The sequence below is a fragment of the Dendrobium catenatum genome, unplaced genomic scaffold, assembly GCF_001605985.2.
Source record: "Dendrobium catenatum unplaced genomic scaffold, ASM160598v2 fragScaff_scaffold_273, whole genome shotgun sequence".
NCBI classification, from domain to species: Eukaryota; Viridiplantae; Streptophyta; class Magnoliopsida; order Asparagales; family Orchidaceae; genus Dendrobium; species Dendrobium catenatum.
In genome coordinates this window covers 2,671,439-2,679,169 of record NW_021318735.1, presented here as the reverse complement: position 1 = coordinate 2,679,169, position 7,731 = coordinate 2,671,439, and positions in this window count along the sequence as shown.

Sequence of the window (7,731 nt, the reverse complement as noted above, 5' to 3'; positions counted from 1 at the left end):
TAATGCATTAAAAAAATTCTTCTAAGGCCGATCCTGATCATCACACACTCACTACACAAAATCACCAAATTTGACATTTTATTATCATACTGTACGATCCACTATCATACTATACAATATATGTCAATCTACACAAAACACAACCCATATGCAAATTTTGTCTCTGTTGATCGTACGGTACGATACCCATCGTCCTGTACAATACAGCTGGCAACCATTCAATTCGTCTGGTATGATATTATTGATCACCGTACAGTATGATACCTCCTCTTCGTACTGTAAGATCCACGTCAGTGACCAGATTGGGATGAATTAACTCTATTTGGTATGATATTATTAGTGTTCGTACTATATGATACCTCCACTTAGTACTGTATGATCCACCTCAGAAAAATGGATGAGAATGACTCAAAGGTGTCTGGTACGATATAATTATCATTCGTACAGTACGATACACTTGTTTGTACAGTATGAAACTTTTCGTCAAAGGTCGTATCGACGACCCTCGGGATGATCAAAATCCTTCTGATCGTACTGTACGATGTTCATGGTACTATACGAGTTGATTATCTATTCCCGAAATAACCTATCTAAACATTTATTACCAATCGTATTGTATGATACTCGATTATACTGTACAATGTAAGAAAAATTCTATAAATTTATTTGCTTGGCAGATCTCTTTACTCACCATTCTTCACTCACATCTCTTCTCACTTAGTCTACTTGCCTTCCTGATAATATCGAGTTCCAGCAAGAGGGGTCATTTGATAGCTAGAAGCTCATCTTCCTCTAGTCGTCACAGCGCTCGCTTTCTAAATGCTGAAAATGAAGAGGCCTATTACAAGTTCAAAACCTATAAGATTACATTACCAAAAATGCTCAATCAAGCTGCTCTAAATTTTGAGGTACTGAACCTCTTCGCCTCCACCACCCCAAGCACCTACACTAGCTTATCCTTATGATGATTTGGTCGAACGCTTCGATCAACTTCAGACTCATCTCGATACACACATACAAGAGCAACATCAGCAACTTGAGGATGACATGAAATGGTTTAGGTAACGCTTCACCGCAATTGATCACCGATTTGACACAATCCTTCACTATTTCCAACCAAACCCACCTTCACCTCCAAGTGATCAGGATCCTTTCCTTTGAAGTGTGTCTGTGTTGTATTTTTTTTTCGTAGTGTTGTTTGCTCCTCTTTTTGGTACTGTCAAAAGGGGGAGATGCTTGTTGTAGTCTGCTTTTATGTTTCCTAATGTTTAAATAGAATGCATTTCACATTCTTTTTCGTACTGCATTTTTTTTCTCTTATTTTTTATTGCATTTCTTTTTCTTACGTTTAAATTAAAAAAAATAAAACAAAACAAAAAATAAAATGCCATTCAAACTTGCCTATAACAAATATTATTTGACATCATAAAAAAGGGGGAGATTGTTGGGATCCATGACCCTTAGTTTGAGCTTTTGATGATGAAAAATAATATCATCTAAATATCTGTTCATTGAATATCATTTGATTTCTACTATTGCCTGTGAGTACTTACATTTCAGGAAGATCACAAATTACTTAGGATAACAGGAAGACTCAAGATTGGGTAGAGTAGGAGTGTGAGTCTGAAATAATGTAATTTTCTATTTAGTTTATTTTTCTTTTCTTGAGTCTGGCCACAAAGTTCAGGTAAGTCTGAGCAACCATGCACACACACAGGGAGAGAGGGTTTTAAAAGTAAAAATATAGATTTTCTTTCTCTATTGATCGTACTATACGATTTTATATCGTACTATATAATACGGTTTTGTAAAATGATTTCTGTGAATAAATCGTACTGTACGAATCCTATCATACTGGATGATGTATTATTAATCCAAAACCCTAGCCGTCTAAATAACCTAAGTAAGTTTTTCAACTGTTCGTACTGTACGAAGGAATTTATAATGTATGATTTATTTTAAATACATACTTAAAATTAACCATGATTACTGGAATAAATCAAGGCTTAATCACAGATTGGTAATTGTACGATACAAACACATTCGTACTATACGATGAACAGAGACAATTTTTTATCGTCCTGGACATCATTCTGGACGATCTCTTATTTTTTACTCATTGTATTGTACGATGTAGATCATACTATACGATGAACAGAGGAAGATTTTGGATCATCCCAAATAGTGTCCTGACTGATCCCTTGATTTTTTCTAATCGTACGGTACGATATTGATCGTACTATATGATGTAGAGAGATGATTTAGTATCATCCCGACTATCATCCTGTACGAACAGAAGTGTTTGGACTCGTACCGTATGATGTGGTATCTTACTGGATGATTATATTTGAACTGTTTGTAAACCTTCATACCAGGACGAAGCCTATTTATACATATTGTATTGTACAATGTTAAATCGTAATGTATGATAGTAACGACTACTTTGAATATTTTAGGGATTTTGGAGCCTGTTTTATGTATCAAATTAGTTAATCTTTTTAAGAGAGAGATAGAGAGGGGAATGAGATTAGAGAGGGAATCCTTGGTAGAGAGCTCTTGAGAAGTTTTTAGGGTTTAAGAGAGGAAGGAGAAGGTGAGCTTGGTGAGGGAGAAGAGGTGGGAGCGAGATCACACGGTTGCTCCATTCTTGCTACATCTTGCTCCTCCTGTGGCCTGAGAAGAACTTGTGGGAGGCTCTTTAAGGAGGAGACTCTTCTACATCCATGAACTCGAAGGTACTCTGCCTTCTCTAGGAGGGAGAAAAACGAGAAGGTACTTTGCCATCGCTAGGAGGGTGAAAACAGCGCTTGGCACTCCACCACGCCGGGTTGGTGAAAGTGAGTCTTGTAACGGCTTCTCTGCCTTGCTGAGGAGGGCAAAAGGAGAGCTATAGTTTGTAGTCAAATTTCCGGAGCGGAGGAATCCGGGGAGTGGACGTAGGTCATGGTTTGACTGAACCACTATAAAATTTTGGTGTTCTTTTTCCTTATCATTTTTTATTATTTTCTTGCACTTTATTTTCAAAATATTTGCTTGGTGAAAATTGTGAAAGAAAAAAAGGATTTCATTGTTGCACGTTGAGTTAAACTGTTTGCCTTCGTAGTGGTTAAAGTTTCATGTTAAAAATTTAAAAATAGCAAAAATTAGAACTCCTACTTAGGTTTTTTAATTAATTCTATAAAGTTTCACAATTCACCCCCCCCCCCTCTTGTCAATCTAGTAATTTCAAGGGGCACAAATAATCCAAACAAAAAAAGTAATAATTAAAAAATAAAATGATCCCTCGTCTAGTAAAAAAATCAAATTTTCTTAAAATGAGAAAGTTACCTCTTGATTTTATTTAAAAATTCAGTAAAAAATGTAACAACGCATAACCCAAAAATATTAGAAATCTTTAATCCAAGTTCAAGTTCTTTTAAAGGCTCAAAAACCTTTTAATCCAATATCTAAATTAAGGAACAAATTAGAAAAAAGAAAGACTAATTTTTTCAAAATTCCTTTCATAAAACATATCAAATAAAAAATTAATGCAAAAATTGGTGAATTAGGAATCATAATTTTGAAGCTCAAGTATAAAAAATATCAAAGGTTTTTTTAAGCTTTAAGAAGTACAAGCAAGGTAAGCATTATTTTGTGTGGGCTCATTTTATGCCTCTTGTCAATTTTTTTGGTGCACTTTATGCATCTTTTAATTTTTGATTCACTTTATGTATCTTTCTCAATTTTGGCATCATTGGCCACTTTTTTTTAATATGCTACCTTTTTTAAATTATAAAAAACAAAAGTTAACCTATTCTATTGACAAAATAAACTAATTGATTAAGAAAATTATGAGGTAGATTCAAGAACTTATAAAAGATTTCAATACGATAAATAAAATATAGGAGATGAAAAAGATCAGTTTCAAAATCTAATTTATAATATGATGAAGATTTTGAATCAAAAGTAAAATAACATCTTTAAAAAAAAGAGATAGAGAGACAAAATCATGAGTTTATTTCCTTTGACTGTTTTTAGAAAAGTCAACTACAACTTACATAAGAATTCAAGAAAAATAGGAGGTAGGTTTTTCTTTTTTAGAAAGGGGAACATATGTGTTGATCAAAGAGAACTTCAGAAAAAGAAAAGTAAAGACAAATTTAAAATTTCAAAGTAAAGATAGAATGAAAAAGAATAAACCCAAAGAAAATATATAAAACAAAAAAAAAATAATAAAAAGCATACACAAATAAGGGTTTAAACATCATCTTACTCTTGGTCTGATGATTTAAAAGCAAGGTCTGCCCAAGAGATTTTTTGCTTTACATTATTTGCCCTTTTTATAATTTTCTTAGCTTTACCCTTTTCTTTTGCAGGAAGATTTCTCAAATTAGGGCACTGATTTTTCATATGTCCAGACTTCCTACATCCAAAGCAAACAAAGTCAGAAGAAATCTTAACATACTTATCATTTTTACCTTTATTCCACTTTTGTTGATGCTTATGCCTTGGTGATCTTTTTAATTTGCTTGATAAGTCATCACTTTTGTCACCAACTAAGCCAGTTTTCTCTATATTTTCAACATTTAGCACTATCATCTCTCTTGCATCCAAAAGTCTTTGGCCCAAACTTTGCTCGTAGGCAATAAGCGAGCCAATCAAATTATCAATAGAATATTCATTCAAATTTTTTGATTCATAAATAGTAATAATTTTGGCATCAAACTTATCAAGTAGACAATATAGAATTTTATTGATTTTTTCAAAGTTTAAAAATTCTTTACCTAAAGCATTTAATGATGTCATAATTTGAATAAACCTAGTATACAAGTCTAAGATCATCTCATAAGGTTTCATGTAAAATAATTCATAATCATGCACTAAAGTATTCAACCTGGATTGCTTGATTTCACTAGTTCCTTCATATATAGTGCGTAATTTATCCCTAATTTCATTACCAATAGTACATGTGGATACAAACATATAATCTTATAAATTTAAAGCACAGAAAAAGTAGTTTACTGATTTAGCATTTAATTGAGCATTGATTTGTTCTTCCCTACTCCATTGATTAAAAGGAATATTAGTTTTAATTCCATCTTTAACACATGATGGTACATAATAACTAGTTAAAATTATTTGCCACATTCGGTATTCCATTAATTGCAAGAAAGTAGACATGCAAATTTTCTAAAAATCAAAATTAATATTTTTAAATAAAGGTGGTCAGGTGATTGAATATCCTTCTGCAATATTACGATAACAAAAAATAGCCATTCATCAAAATTCAAAAGTTTTCCAAAATAAGATTTTATAAATCTTGCTCTGATACCACTTGAAAGTTTGTTTGGGATGTTAAGCCCTTATGAACTAGCCCAAGGCTAACCAAGAGGGGGTGAATTGGTATTTTAAAAAATTTCTCAATCAAAACACAAATTCAAAGCAAATCAAAATTCACCACAAAGAAAATCAAAGTGAAGAAATTAAATGCGGAAAAAATAAAGGAAAGAATACACCATATTTATAATGGTTCAGTCAAACCTTGACCTATGCCCACTTCTTGAAGGCACCCTTCGAGTATTGCACTAAACTCAGTGTCTCTCCTTAACCCCCATAGCTAGGTAGAGAATGTTGCGGATCTATGGTTTATGATTTTGATAATAGCAAACATTCTTATTTCTCTACGACTGCCTTGCGTACTGACATTTCAGGTCCACATGATAAGACTGCAATTTGGAACCAGCTCAAGATTGGGTAGACTAGGTCTGAGTCAGTTTGTACCCTTTTTCCTTTTTTTGAGTCTATTGTATTTATTGTGGCTCTTGATGCTTTGTAACGTATAAGAGTTTCTAACTGTTCCCTAGAGTTTACTGTTTTTGGTAACATCGTCCTGGACGATATTTATATCGTCCGGGATGATCTGTTCAAAAGCAGAAACCCTAATTAGGGCATCCTCATTAAAGCAGCCGCCATTATGCAAAACACCTCATCCTAGACGATTTTCTATCGGCTAGGATGATAGGCTCAATTCAGAAAGAATTTGCTGCCAGATCTACTTAAGAAATACTTATTTTTGGACATCGACCTGGTGGATCGGCCTGGACTATAAAATATCGGCCAGGATGATCCAGGACATTTTTTTAAAAATTTCTTTGGCAATTTTGGAAAGTAATTAATGGTGATTTCGTCCGGGCCGATCACAAGATCGTTCGGGCCAATTTCAGGGCGATATTCAGGATGATTTTCCTCATATTTGAACTAATAGGCCAGGACGATATGTCTTTTATCCTGGATGATAAAGTCGGCAACTTGCATTAATGAGCTCATTTTTAGCTCTTCTATTTAAGCTATGACATGACACTTTGTAAGTGTCTTTAACAGCCATTGTAGCTTTGTTATTGTGGGGGAAACTTGAAGAGAAAGCTTGAAAGGGAGTGAGGAACTGGTGAAGTTTGAGAGAGGGAGAAGATCCTGTGAGGGGGGACTCAAGGGAGTGTGGAGGGGGATTCCATACAGTTGCTCCAACAGGCTTGCATCTTAATATCGTCGGATTCAAGGCTTGTCTCGAGGGAAGTTCACCAAAGAAGAAGATCTCTTTGGTGTCAAAGGACTTGGCGACTCCGCTGCACCGGGGAAGGTGGAAGAGATTTTGTAAGGGCTTCTCCACCTAGCTGTGGGGGCTAAAGGAGAGACACTTGTTTTAGTGCAATACTTGGAGGGTGCCTCCAAGGAGTGGACGTAGGTCAAGGTTTGACCAAACCACTATAAATCCTGTGTGTTCTTTCTTATTATTTTCTTCTGTATTTAATTTCCGCATTTGTTTTATTTGTGGTGATTTTGGTTTGTACTTTGCTTAAAGTTTCTTCTTTACCAATTCACCACTCTCTTTATTTAACCTTGGGCCAAATCTATAGGTCTTAACATCCCTAACGAACTTTCAACTGATATCAGAGCAGGATTCAAAAAATAAGTTTTTAAAAGCTTTTGAATTTTGATCCATGGCTAATTTTTCAAATCTAAATGTTGCAGAAGATTATTCAATCACCAGACCACCTTTATTTGAAAATCTTCCTCTTGATTTTTGGAAATTTTGCATGACTACTTTCTTGCAATCGATTGATTTTTGCTTGTGGCATATAATTTTAACTGGTTATTCATCACCGTCATGTATTATTAATGGAATTAAAACTGATATTCCTTTTAATCAATGGAACAGGGAAGAACAAGTAAATGCTCAATTGAATGCAAAATCTTTAAACTATTTTTTCTGTGCTTTAAATTCTGAAGATTTTATGTTAGTATCCACGTGCACTACTGTTAAGGAAGTTTGGGATAAATTACACACCATATACAAAGGCACTGGTGAAATCAAGCAATCCAAGTTGAATATGTTAATGCTTGATTTTGAACTGTTTTCCATGAAACCTTTTGAAACGATCTTGGACATGTATACCAGGTTCATTCAAATTGTAACATCATTGGAAGCCTTAGGAAAAGAATTTTCAAATTTTGAAAAGATTAACAAAATTCTTCGTTGTCTACTGGATAAGTTCAATGCTAAAGTAGTTGCTATTTGTGAATCAAAATATTTGAATGAATATTCTATTGATAATTTGATTGGCTCACTCATTTCTTATGAGCAAGGTTTGGGTCAAAGACTTTGGATGCAGGTGAAACGATTGTTCTAAAAGCTGACGATACAGAAAGAGATAGCTTAGTTGGTGACGAATGCAATGACTTGTCAAGCAAATC